General features: G+C 42.2%; 1 protein-coding gene across 1 annotated transcript in view; it reads left to right on the forward strand.

The window, feature by feature from the left end:
• The first annotated feature begins 1,196 nt into the window (after nucleotides 1-1,196).
• The window catches only part of LOC123317538, a 263,709-nt gene continuing 249,942 nt past the window's right edge, over nucleotides 1,197-14,963 (forward strand). Inside the window, exon 1 of the mRNA XM_044904119.1 lies at nucleotides 1,197-1,365. The gene's annotated coding sequence lies outside the window, so the exon portion shown is untranslated. The remainder of the gene's footprint in view (nucleotides 1,366-14,963) is intronic.

Here is a 14,963-nt window from a genome sequence, read left to right on the forward strand (position 1 = left end):
GCAGAAACAGCTGAACACATGGCAGGCAAGTGTCCAGAGCTGGCTGGCCTAAGAACCATTCATATGGGAAAATTGGCCCTGGATACTCACGAGGTAACGGCCAAAGCCTCTAAGAATGTTGTCGGTTTTATCAACACCATTGACGATTTCTTTGGGTTCCTCTGAATGAATAGGGCAGAGAAAAAAAATCTACATACTGCCATCCTGAGAATATCCAGGGAAGGTAATGGTTATGAGAGAATTAGGAAACCGAAGCTGGACATCCCTGATCGAGTACATCCCATCAGTGAATCTTTAATCCAATCGAAGAGATCATAAAGAAACCTCCTCTCATTGGTCCGGAACCTTTCTATGGCATAAGAAAATGTACCTTTAAGATAGAGTTTCAGGAGAATGACAAAACTGAAAGGGAAACACTCCAGGGGAATCTCCCAAGGCTGGACCATTCCAAAAAGTTCCTTGGGAACTTTAATACTGCAAGATCTGAGAAGTATCTGAATCTCAGCTAGAATATGATACACTTCCTTACTGTATTGGAATCCCTACAGGTTATTGTCACCTAGTGACAATTGGTCTAGCAGAAACTGACAAATTCAGATTCAGTGGAGAGGAGAAAGAAACTCTAGATCACCTGGTGACCATAGCCAGTTGTCGCCAAAATTATTTGGATTAAAATTTTGCTAAAGGAGGAGGTGACCTATAACCTAACCTAACCTAACCTAACCTATAAGCACAACAGAACTTCGCAGTGCAATGCAACCACCCTTCAAATTTACCATCTACTTCTTATATTCTTTACAAATCTCCGAAAATTTCGTCCTCATACTGACCATACCTGTTCATTCCTGAGACACCTCCTGATGGACTTAGTCCCCGTCAGCTGGAACACTGAAGGTCACCACTAACCTAGCGAACGCATCTTCTCGTGACTGATGACCCTCGAAGAATGCCCCCGCATCCTCCCCCACCTGCCCCTGTTCCCCTGTCAAAACAACAAACCCTGCCACGCAACCCGTCCGTTAGGGAAGCTCATAATCTCGCGATATCTTGAAACTTCAAACGGGGGCCGACGCTGATCCTTCGCAGCGCCGTCGGCGCCTGCGTCTCTTCCGGACGCTTCCTGGGTGGCGTCCCGATCCGGCAGGATCTTCGGTTTCCGTCAGTTTCAGGAGACGATCAGTCGGTGCACGCCCGCTGGCTCCTGCTGGGCCCACGTGACTTCCTGTTTACGACGCGTTCACAGAGCTCGAAGCTCGGTACGTCCGCGAGGGGTTTTCGGTGGTGTTTGTCGGTCAATGGGACGGTTGTCGTGGTGATGTTGTGTGTCTTTGGACGTTCTGGAGTTGCTGCTGTTGGACAGTCGAGGTGAGACGTGTGGTTGTGGTTATTTACATGATGGTATGATGGTGGGAGTTCTTAGTCTTATGGGGTAGATAGTCAAAAGTAACTGGGGGACTTCAGAGCTGTATTTTGGAAACTATTAGTTATTTCTGCATCTTCGCTGATCTGTTCAATCTTAATCAACATGCTGTAGCTATCTTCTTGGTTCACATCTTAAAATTTGAAGATCTCGAACCTTTAGTGTAGCTTTGTTTGATCCTGCAATGCTGAGGTCTTCAAACTAGACTGAATGATACCTTATAATAGTTAGTATTGAATAATGCCTGGATTTCCTTTCTCCTTTTATCTCAGTCCGGAAAAGAAACTTTCCAGCTATGAAATCCATCTCGTTGAGTGGAGATATTGTAGAATGGAATTCGAATATCTGGGAGTAACCCTAGACAGCAATCCTCTGTGGAATAAGCTTATCAGAAATACTTCTAGTCGTGCCATAAGAGCCCTGATGGCGTGCAGAAATCTATCCGCTAAGACTTGAGGCTGTAGAATACTACGACGGATGTACGACATGATTTTGAGACCGATAATAACCAATGGGGCAGTAGTCTGGTTTGCTAAAGCAGAGCAGACGAGCATGATGAAAATTCTTGACAAGATACAAAGGCTTGCGCTTGATCTATGAGAATTTGCCCAAGTAGAGGTCATCACAGATCTCACACCTCTACATCTAGTGATAGATAGGGTATCCCATGAGAAGATCCTCAGAATATTTAGCGAAGGTGCAGGTAATATAGAGAGTTAAAGGTCAGAGTGCCTGGTCCTCTCTGAACTAGTACATCTTAACAGCGAACCTACCTATTGATGATATGATTAAAAAAGTAAACATTTGGAAGAACTTCAACACCATGCTTTCTAAAAGGGAGAAATGGGAAACGGAATACACTACCCAAAATTTCAGAGTAAATACCATTAAATAATTTACTGGTTGTTCAAAAACCACGACAGGGGCTGGAATATATGGGGCAAGCACAAAGTGTACACTATCTGAAGGCCTCAAACTTAGAGTCAACGACCCCTTATGGTTCAGAATCCTTCCAGACGTTCCTTCTTCTAGCTTTAACCCATTTTTATCTCAATCTGCTATCTTAGGCCTTCTTGTGGTCAAATACCGTTTCTGTTGATGCCTAGAGTTTCTTCAATAACTTTTCTAAAATGAATTAAGTAATTCTGAGAAGAATCTTCTGTCAGGCCCATAGTATTTCCATAAACATTAACCTTGTTATGGAGCATGTTGGTGGAGCTGAGGAATTTGGTGTCTCCTGTGCAGATGCTGCCAGATCCAGGAAGCGAATTACAACAGGAAGCCTAAATAAAGGGTCAGAAATAATCTTGGATCAGCCTGCAATGGATTCCCCTACCATCCATTGCCATTATCAGCTCAATATACGAATATTTGCATCAGGGATTCATACGGGGTTATCTCCCAAGCTAATGACAAATCGTTTATGCGAATTTCAATAAACGGAATAACGACCAGGCCCTAATCAAATTCCCATTGGGATTCGATTCCTGCCAGTGACTGATATTGCTTCGTTCGCAAACAATTATGACTGTGGGTACAGATCCGTTCGGAGGCCGACAATTGGGATACTCGGATCCTCGGTCTCGCACGAATTACAATTTGTTTCATCGAATGAGTCCGTTATTTACCAGTTCGCCAGATGTACCAATGTCGAGAATAACACGAAAAATCATTCTTTGCTCCGAGCTGTGTATGCGGATGAATTTGGTGCCTTTTCACCTAAAATTGGGTTTCAAATTACTAACCTGGAGGCAGGTGGAATGATTTCAGGGTGTAATGTATGACGATTTATTCGAGATATGAAGCTGTAGGTCTTAGACTCAATATTGACAATACCGAAATCCTGGTAAGTCCGCCAGTAAGCCTTCAAACAGATATCAGCTTGGAGGATGAAACTCTAGAACAGGTCGAGCAGTTCAAATACTTGGGAAGGTTCATAAATACTAGGGCTAATCTGGACACGGAAATACACAACCGTATCAATTCGGCATCGCGGGCATTCTGGAAGCTAAAGGAGAGAGTGTTTCAAAATCACGACCTCAATCTGAAGACCAAGACAGCTGTTTACAAAGCAGTGGTTCTCCCAACGCTTCTTTACGGAAGCGAAAGCTGGACGCCCTACAGGCGACATATTGAATAGCTTGAACAAACGCAACAATGTCATCGCACATCAGATGGTTCCACAAAGTCTCAAATGCAGAAGTCTTGCAGTGCGCGAGTTGTATAACAATTGAGACTCAAGTAACGGAGGCCCGACTCAGATGGAGCTGCCACATTCTGAGGATGCAAGACACAAGACTCCCGAAAATAGCTTTGTATGGCTAATTCACAGAGGGAGCTCGGAAATCAGAAGCCAAGTATAAGCGGTTCAAGGATATACTGCATCAATACCTAAAATCAGTTAATGCCAATCATAACTGGGAACAACTAGCGTTAAACAGATCTCAGTGGAGGTCTTTAGTTCACAGTTTTAATGGAGACTCGAGAAGAATACAGCGGCGGCCAGATCTGGTATGATCTGTAGGTCACGGTTGGGTCTCTGCAGTCACAGGAGGGCACACAGTCACAAGTAGCCCTAAGATAGTATAAGTTTGATCGCACCGATAGTTTTGTTTTTGAGTCTTGTTGTAGATTTATTCTCAGTAATGGGATTCAGCAATGAATGAATAAAGGCATATTCGATTGGTTTTATCCTTCTATTCGACTTGTGATCGAAGATGGAAAATTTCCTCCACGCCTACATTGATATCCTGATATTAATTTCGGTAGTAAAGATCCATGACCGAACTCCTATTTACTTCCCGTTCAGAAGTTTAGATACCACGCCCCGCGTACCATCAATCAACCCTAAGACCCGCTGACAAAGGGCGGAATTTTATTCGAGTTGACGTTGGCGGTGCGTCATCTTCAGCTCAGCTAGAGGGAACGGAAAGGGCATCAATTACCCCTGTCGCCAAATATTTCACCTTGTCGAGAACACATAAACACCTTATCAGATTATACTCTTATACGGCAGAAGAGGGAGAGAACTTCCAGATGGATTCTCTGCGAATTATACAATAGAGGTGGGGACTGGAGGAGATAAAAGTCGTTAGAGGAAAACGGAAGAGCAGAAATGTTCAACAAATTTTATAATTTGATGCTGTATTACTATAAACGAGAAAAGATTTCAATCCCATCGATTGAACTTTGCAATTTTCGAAAAATACCATTTCAAAGGTAAAAATCTAAACGGATAGGAAGATAGTCCTTCAATTTCACTAGAAATCGATTCTGCGTGTTCGAAAACAGATATTTTTACACCAAACTTTCAGATATCTACGAAAACGCTGAAGTGCCACACGAAAAAAGATACATGTCAGAATTCTTACTTACAACTCCGAATGCTGAGATACAAGTCGGAATTCTGAGATACAAGCCGGAATTCTGAGATACAAGTCGGAATTCTGAGATACAAGTCGGAATTCTGAGATACAAGTCGGAATTTTGAGATACAAGTCGGAATTCTGAGATACAAGTCAGAATTCTGAGATACAAGTCGGAATTCTGAGATACAAGTCGGAATTCTGAGTTACAAGTCGGAATTCTGAGTTACAAGTCGGAATTCTGATATACAAGTCGGAATTCCGACTTGCAAGTCAGAATTCTGAGTTACAAGTCTGAGATACAAGTCGGAATTCCTACTTGCAAGTCGGAATTCTGAGATGCAAGACAGTAGTGGGGCTATTGTTTTTTGTGTTTGGCACACCCCAAAACTTAGAGAGTGATTTAATAATCAATGCTGATTATTTTTTTTAATTTCACCACCATCCCAGATTTCGGGAACAATCTCCTCTAATAAATTCTCATTTTCAATCTAACTAGACGAAGGGTAACCCATAACAGTAAGTTCCTTCGGCAGCGGTTGGAAGAAGTGCATATTTTATGGATGAAGCTGAGATACAAGTCGGAATTCTGAGATACAAGTCGGAATTCTGAGATACAAGTCGGAATTTTGAGATACAAGTCGGAATTCTGAGATACAAGTCAGAATTCTGAGATACAAGTCGGAATTCTGAGATACAAGTCGGAATTCTGAGTTACAAGTCGGAATTCTGATATACAAGTCGGAATTCCGACTTGCAAGTCAGAATTCTGAGTTACAAGTCTAAGATACAAGTCGGAATTCCTACTTGCAAGTCGGAATTCTGAGATGCAAGACAGTAGTGGGGCTATTGTTTTTTGTGTTTGGCACACCCCAAAACTTAGAGAGTGATTTAATAATCAATGCTGATTATTTTTTTTAATTTCACCACCATCCCAGATTTCGAGAACAATCTCCTCTAATAAATTCTCATTTTCAATCTAACTAGACGAAGGGTAACCCATAACAGTAAGTTCCTTCGGCAGCGGTTGGAAGAAGTGCATATTTTATGGATGAAGGAGTGGAGATATAGGGTGGCTATGAACCAACGGTCCTCGACGCTCTTTACACATTCATCAGCTGAATATTTTACTGCTTCCTTATAAAACTCCGAAAGAACTCCCATTTTCCACTCCATAACCGTGTTCCTTCCCCTGATTGAAGGGTTCTATCCCCGGTGGAAGATTTGAACGTGCTGATGGACTATTACGAACTACGTCCGCACAAAAAGTGACTGAGGTCATCGGGGGTGTCGTAAAAACTAACGCCTACCATCTATATACCTATATCATCACTCGATTTTACAAAAATATACGTGAATTTTTTTGCAGGATAGAGTTGAGAATGTTGAGTCATAAATACTTTTCTTTTTTTGTGATTTTGCTGAAAATTTTCAAAATTAAAGTTGTATTTGTATTTAATTCGGTCTCTGGAATTAGGTACCCATATCAAGTGGGTTTGTGAGCTGGTGGTTCTGATGTAATTAGGTTATATTATGGAACCCCCGTTTCTCGCTGCGCTCGAGATTGCCGTGCACTAAAGGGCCCACGATAACGCCAGTCCATCTATCATTTTGTCAACTATTCTATGTTCCATTTTCTTTCACTATGTAAAACTAGGCAAAAAGGATATGGGGCACTGGTGGTTGTAATAGCCTGTAGTTCTAAGGAGTAGTAGATGTAACAGCTCGTAGTTCAAATGGCCGGTATATCCCAGGATGAAATGAGAATGACCATTACGTGAGTTCTTCTCTCACTGCAGATGAGGGGGATAATTAACGATGCCTGAAAGGATTTAGTAATTTATAATGCGATTAAAATTGTCGAGTTTCTAGATTATAACCATAAAAGCTGCCTTTTGTACGTACGATAGCAAAATGTACGACGTGCATTAGTGAGATGGACTTTTCTGTGGCCTGTCCGGTTTTTTCGGTCGAGAACATATCGTCGAACGGTGGGGCGACAACAAACATTTGTACTGGCTGATGGAAAAATTAATGTCCTCCGAATAAGCCGGCAGGAGTGGTCGTTGGATTTTTCCGAATTGCGGTGCACAGATAGGGATCCTATTTATTTTCCGGGCACCTTTCGACTGTGCCTCGGTTCGGAAAACGTATTTTAATGAGTTTATTCAAATTGTTTGTTGAAATTAATCGTTGCGGCGATTCGCGAAATTGTTTATTTATGGTAATGTTTCACCCGCATTCCGCTCGGGTGAACTGGCGTTTCGCAAGCTCGAAGTCTTCATGCGAAAAAGGTTCTTGCGAATTTAGCAGGGTAGATTTTATCAGGGTGTATGGTGTATGTACCATCGGGATGATATTTGTCTTTCTTGCTCGATATGAACGTTCTTTAGAACTACAAGTGTGTTACTTTTGACAGTTGCTCTTGTCACAGGGTTGCCAATACGAGAATACCAAATTTCCTTTTGGGTTTAGAAAGTCGTGAATCTATTTTGGGCGAGTTCAGAAACGCTTGGTATCATTGCAAATCATCATCATCATCATCATCATCATTGCTATATCCCGTTGCCGGGAATGAATCTACAAAAAGACGAAAAAAGGGAAAAAAAAAGAAAAAGGAAAAAAAAAAGGAGGTGCGAACAAACTTATAATTTTTCAGGGCTAATTGCGACTATGTGCTCTCCTGTGACTGTAGAGACCCAACCGTGACCTACATATCCTACCACAATCTGGGCCACTCCTGGTTTCCGGGCTCCCTCAGTGAATTCGCCATATAGAGCTATTTTGAAGAGTCTTGTGTCTTGCATCCTCAGAATGTGGCCGCTCCATCTGAGTCGGGCCCTCGTTACTTGAGTCTCAATTGTTGTACAACTAGCGCGCTGCAAGACTTCTGCATTCGAAACTTTGTGGAACCATCTGATGTGCATTATCTGTCTTAGATGACGTTGTTGCGTTTGTTCAAGCCTTTTAATATGTCGCCTGTAGGGCGTCCAGCTTTCGCTTCCGTAAAGAAGCGTTGGGAGGACCACTGCCTTGTAAACAGCTGTCTTGGTCTTCAGATTGAGGTCGTGATTTTGAAACACTCTATCCTTTAGCTTCCAGAATGCCCGTGATGCCGAATTGATACGGTTTTGTATTTCCGTGTCAAGGTTAGCCCTAGTATTTATGAAGCTTCCCAAGTATTTGAACTGCTCGACCTGTTCTAGAGTTTCATTCTCCAGGCTGATATCTGCTTGAAGGCTTTCTGTCGGACTTACCAGGATTTTGGTTTTGTCGATATTGAGTCTAAGGTCTAAAGTTCGTATATATGTTTATAGGTGTCCAACATTATCTGTAGATCCTCCGAGCTGCTAGCGATAAGTGAACAGTCGTCTGCATATTGAAGGTCAGTGTAAGGGGGAAGGATGCGTTTTATAGCCTCTCCTCTCAAATGTCAACCTCACCTACTCGCAGTGCACCCTGTTCTTACGAACGAGGCTCTGGCGACCGAACATGAGCGGTATAACTCTGTTTCCCACAATCACCTAGCCTAAATATTGGCTTGAGCAGGAAATGGCTCTCTGCGTTGCTTAAGTTACGTCTCAGACCTTGTCGTCTCAGGATACCTGTGCCACAAGATAATCTAGTCGCAACCGCAACCAAAGTTGCACTGACAGCGTTACCAGTGCAGCTTTAAAACACCTTCTAACGCAGCTCCTACAAAAAGATGGATCAGTCGAATAGGACAAAATTTGTATCCGGAGGTAAAATACCCTCCCATTCGGATCTCCGGGGGAGGGTGCCTGAGCTAGTGAATCATCGTACAACAACAAAAGCACATTGCAAATACTCAGCAAAACACTATATCGATGTAGGTAAATTCACCTCAGCAGACTGATTCGTTTTTCGCCCGTTACTCGGGCCTGCGGCCCTCGCGTTTCGTTTTTGGCCCGTTGCTCGGGCCTGCGGCCCTCACGATTCACTTTTCGTCTGTTGCTCGGGCTACGGCCGCCACGATTCGCTTTCTGACTGATTTTAGTTTTTCATTTTTGTAAATCAGCTATACTGAATTTATTCGGGTTTTCAATTCGATGACGCTTTGATGATTTAGATCTGCGGGCTCACTGATCCGCAACTAAAACGCTTTTAATCTGAAATAATTCCTAGGTTGAATATTCTCTAGTGAATTGATGCTCTACCCCCGGAAAGCGGAATCCCCCAACGTATTTTCCTGGGTATACAAACGTAGCTACGGAGCAATTTATCAGTCGGCATAAAACAATATCGAACCAGAAGAAGTGTGTTCGCGGTTCCCTTTTGGCAAACTGGCCGCTCGCCAAATTCCAGTTAATGCCCCATTAACTTTCAGAAATCGAGAATGGTCAGATGCGGACAAAATTAATGCTCCATTTTCGTCCTTTCTGTGTAACGACAACGGAGTGGGGGAGTGCATCACTGATACACTCTCGCATTATTGTCGTGAGATGGGAGTTGTTTCTTCTTTCATAGTTTTATTATTATTTTGAAGTGAAAAGAGCCCATAAGGTATTATGTTAGGCGATTACGAGAAAACGTTTAGGGCAAGCTTTGAAAAGCGTTGAATTTATGATTGTTAGGCCTTGAGGTTCAACGAGCCTTGTAAGGACTCTCCATCTTAGATATTCTCTACATTCACAACTGACGCTGACATTTTGTATTGCTACGTTTTTCGGTTTATCGAATTGCTCAATTCACTAATCACTTATTTTTTCACAACTATATCCCGTCGCATTATCTACTCTGTCTCTGTATCGCTCAGCACATGTTCGCATTAGGTACTCCTATTGCCTCTAAAGTCGTAGGAAGTGAACTCAATTTCACAGACCGAGACACTGGCTGTTTACGTATGCGTACAGGAGTGTCTTAAAGTGAACCTCAAAGGGGCTCATTACTATATCACCACGAACAGCCAGACCACGCTGATGTCTCTGGAATCACACTGACAGGGATCTCTGCTGGCATGGTAGGGCCGTAATACCATCAAGCAACTGACCAGAGGTAATAAAGTGACTCTACCATGTGTACCAGAGCATTGTGTTGTTGAAGGAAATGAGAAAGCCGATAAACTTGCGAAAAAAGCATCAAGGTTAACATCTGCTGGACTTGAGCCTTTCTGTGGGATTTTGAAAGACCAATATAAGGCAGTGGTTCAACAATGGAAGTTGAACAACAGAATAACCCTCTGGAGAAACACTCCTGGACTTACTAAGTCAAAGAAATTGGTGATGATTTCGCCGATCAATACCAGAAAGCTGCTGAAGCTGTCACGAGCTGAGCTTCGAGTGATGGTGGGACTGCTGACAGGGCACTGTCGGTACAAATATCATTTGTACCGTCTGGAAGAGTCAGCAGATGAGTTTTGTAGGCTCTGCGGATCAAAGCCGAAACAGCTGAACACATGGTATCCAAGTGTCCAGAGGTGGCTGGCCTAATAACCATTCATATGGGGAAACCGGTCTTGGATACTCATCAGGTAACGGCCAAGGCTCCTAAAGATGTTGCCGGTTTTATCAAAACCATTGACGACCTCCTTGGGTTCCTAAGGATGAATGATGTTCGGCCCCTTGACCACAACCGTACTTAGTCACAGCCAGTCACAGCGATTGAATGTCAACTGAAGAAAAGCTCAACAACTCGGTGTCCCATCGGAAAACTTCTTGGTTGAGAAGTTGGCTTTGATGGTCGGCCAACTTCAGAGTTTTCCCAACGACAGGATGATGTTTGATCATTTTGGTCAAACGGTCCAGCTTCTTTTGACATACAACGGGAATTCCCCAAAGACATCTGCGGATCTCAGGCTACAACATTATGGGTAGGGTAGTAACTTTCAGGCCTAAATAAGAAGTCTTTCTGCTGCTTGATGTTAATGCCTTACCTAGCTCACTGAGCACCTTTTTGACTGGTGTTGACTACTCTACTTTCGCTGATCGCAACCTTATTGTCATGGCCAATCATCTTGATGATTCTAAAACGTCGGGATTCAACCAGAAGAAGACAGGGGTGTACTAAGTCACTCGCAACAGTAAGTGAACTACTGAAGATCTTGGATGTCCAAGGATTGTCGCTCTTTGACTCAAACATAAACCGCCAATCATGTTGCTGTGTTGAGCTGTGTTGCACGTCACTTTGCGCGTTGCGTCACTTCCAGTCTGACTCTGCGGCCGTCACGTCGACCGCCCTGCAATGAGAAATGGAGTCGATCATTTTGACGTAGGCCCATCAGACAAGATAGACGCCCACCGCCGATTTCCCACTTACGCCCCACGTATCGCCGAAACGACAAATGCCTCGGTTGCGGCATCAACATTCCACCCCCTTTCGGATTTCTGGCCGAGTCCGATTTGCATCATAAATCCCAATCTCAATATTCCGCTCTAACCGCCTGTCAAAAGCGGAATCGCAAATCAATCAGACGCCGACACAACGGGCGCTCCAGAAAATGCCAGGGGTCGTCGCATATGTACATATTTCCTTTGATTACGCGCGTTCCGATCCGCCAGCGCGGTCTCGCATTTCGAGATGATTGCCCTTGTTGGCCTGCGTCCCCTGGACACCGTATTCATCGATACACATTAATTTGGCGTCGATGAGAGATGCTCGTTCCGTTGAGGTTTTACGTGGCCGCTAATTTGTCGGCGGAAACGTACGGACTGGAACGATTTGTATCTATGTGTGTGCCAGTGTCTGTGTTTATGTGTGTCTGTATGTGTGTGTCTCTGTTTCAGTTGGGGAGCTGACAATGCTAAATCGGAAGGATCTTGGATTTTGAATATTAGATGGTAGAAAGAAAAAATGTTCTATAATGTATGCATTTTCTTATATCTTCATCAAAAACGGCTATCTAATTCTATACCCAACAAATTATAATAAGATTATGATTCAAGATCTTATTGCCTTCGAAAAAGAAATTTTTTTCCTAAGGGAGGGGGATGTGACGAAGTTACATTTCTGACAAATATCCGTTTTAATTTTGAAATAAGTGTGCAATTCTGCTCCGATTTCAGGATTCAGTTTTTGTTGCAAACCGTTAACATTCTGACTTTCCTTATCCTTTTTTTTTATTTCTACAAATGTTGCAGCACCGTGTATAAACACCACGAATATGTAGACAACAGCATTTTTTCGTCAGAATTCGTCAGAATTGCCGAAGCAAAGACATTTTCACCGAAGCGGTGGGGAAAGCGTCTGCAGGTTATCAAAGATGTGAAAAAATCGTCAGTTGTACATACTCGAACGCGTCAGATTAAAATACTTTATATGCCCTACGTGTCTTCGATAATGAATTCCTGTTAATCTGACAGTTTGCGTGGTGGGGCTGGCCGTATGGAAGAGTTGAAAGTGGTGACAACAAAAAATTTTCCAGCATCTCAGATTTGTAGAGGATATGTTAATTGGACCCAAAGGAAGCTACTTTTCAAGGGACTGACAATTCGGGCGTGACACAAGGTCACAGCGGTCCTTTGAAAAAACAAAAAAAAATCGTTACTTGTACATATTCAGCGTGTCAATTTTTCATACCGATGGTTAATCTCGGTATTTCCGTCGTGTTGACCCATTAATCTGACACTAATTAGGGGGGTTTTTCCTAATCTGACAGTTTGAAGATGATAACAAGGATTTTTTTTTTTAAATTATCTCCCTTCTTGTACCTCTAATCGTTTCTGTATTCATTATGAAACTTGTAGATAATGAAATTCTATACAACTTTTGTCTGGAGCAATTCTTCATAATCTTAACCGTGTTCGAGCAAGAGGGTGATGAGGGCGAGGAGCTTAGCCACACATGCGAAAAGTCAAGGTCAACGTAGAAACCGGGTCTTATGTACATTCATGGCCATATATCTCAGTAAGTTTCAAACGTAGAAAAAATTGCTTCGGACAAAATTTGTAGAAAATGTTATGCTCTACAACTTTTATAATGTATGCGAAAAAAATTTGAAGCCCAAGAGGGGAGATAACTCAAAAAACAATTTTTTCTGAACTTAATGGCCAAATTGTATTGTTTCGGCTTGCTGAAACTGTCAGATTATATTTTTTCCGTTATTCTTGAATCATAAGCTTCAAAATAAAACAAAAAGCCACCGCGCTCGAGAATGTACACATGACTTTTTTGCAAGTTTGGCGTTCTGCCACACATTTTGATCACGCTCAAATTGTCAGAATTTCAACCTTGGGTTCCACAACTCTTTGTCTGTGTGTGTGTTTGTGTGTCTGTATGTCCATTTATGCGACAGTTTGTCCTTGCACAATTCCATGAGTTTGCCATGAAAAATAATGAACCAAAAGCAGTCGAACTTGCTCAATAATCCGGAAACATCGGACGTTGCCACGTGCGCACATGTTTCCCCCGAAAAAACTAATCTGTTCCTTCGCAAGCCCCTCCGCTGCCTTTTCTCGTAGCAATCAATCCCCTTACACTCCGATTACATGACACCGTTTATGCAAATACACAAAGAACTTTTCGATTACATCCAGAGGAACGGATTCCGACCCGTCTCGTTTCAACCCTCGCGTCATCCGATCCACCGGCATCCGGGGGTTCCGGAACCCGTTGAATGTTATCGCAAAACATCACATTAAACATGTTAGAAAATTCCCTCCGGCTGCCCTCCGAAATTTATGCGTTCGAGCGATACTCGAATAACGACACGTGCGCGAAATTACACCCACCGGTTTTTTTTTTTACTGGGACACGGGGCGAATTTGAAATTATGCGTGGGAATACTGAGAAAATATTTACACTTTGGGGTTGGGGGACGGGGATGATTGGCGTGGTCGAAATATGGATGTTTTTTTAGGATCCTTAAACTTCCAAAAATTTCGGAATTTTTCCCTTCCTCTGTTACAGTTTTGTTAATTTTTGCTCAGAACTGATAGGTTCTTTATATCTTCATTCAAAACGGCTATAATCTAATTCTATACCCAACAAAATCTTATTTCCTTCGAATAGGGTCCCAAATCACTTGATATTACGAAAGACACTAAGTAAGCCCCTGCCGTTTCAGTCTTCGAAATTTTCTTGCACAGTCTAGAAATGATCTCTCCAGAACTGTCCAGGGGCTTCGTGAAGATAAAATTTTTTTTTCCTAAGTGAGGGGGATGTAACGAAGTTACATTTTTGACAAAAATTTTAATTTTGAGATAAGTGTGCAATTCAGCTCTCATTTCAGGATTAAGTACTTGTTGGAAACCGTGAACATTCCAGACTTTCTTTACCTTTCAATTTATTTCTACAAATGTTGCTGCATCGTGTATAAACATCACGAATTTGGAGATAATGGCATTTTTTTCGTCTGAATCGACAAGCCGAAGCGAAGACATTTTCACCGAAGCGAATTCCACCATTTCTCAGCACATGGGAGACATTCCTTTTCCACTCCCCTCAGGTGGAATATAAAAGAGGATCTTCTGGTCTTCGTCATTCATTATTTATATATATTCGTTGGGATTTCATTCCGGCAAGTAATATTAAGTATCAATAGGCCTTTTATAGGTTGAAAACGTGCTTGCACAAAACAATTCAATCAGTATTTCAAGTATACTACCCTGGAGCGAATTGAGGGGAGGAATCCACACTTAATTGCGTCTTGGTGCAGAATTCACCAGTTTCATATCAATCTTCTACACTACATATATATTAAATTCCAATAATGAATTCATATGATGTCACCAAAGCTTGTCAGCGCTCCAATCACACAGTTTTCTTTAGAATGAATTCAATTGGACAATTAGCAGGTTCTGCCCTGACATACGGAAGATATACTCGTGATATAGAGAGCGATATTTCTCCGCATCATTAGTCAAACATGTACCTACTCACATAGACATTCCAATATTCTCCCTATTCATGGGTAAACCTAATTAGAATATTTCTATGGTTGAATTAACGAAGCTCCGTCGGGCGTCACATAGTCGAATTCACGAAGGTGAATCGATTTGTGAGAAGAACTCAAGGTACTCGCATACACCCTACCTAAAAAGAGTTCGGATCTACAGATGAAACGTGAATATAAACATAAAGGAAAAACAAACATTTACAAATAGTTGGAATACACTTAATAAGGAGATCTTGTCGCATATCAAGACTGGAACAGATGCAAAAAGAAGGCAGAGACCACCAAGAATACAAGACACAATGTGGATCGTATAGATTAGAACAAC

Source organism: Coccinella septempunctata, chromosome 7, assembly GCF_907165205.1.
Source record: "Coccinella septempunctata chromosome 7, icCocSept1.1, whole genome shotgun sequence".
Lineage (NCBI taxonomy): Eukaryota > Metazoa > Arthropoda > Insecta > Coleoptera > Coccinellidae > Coccinella > Coccinella septempunctata.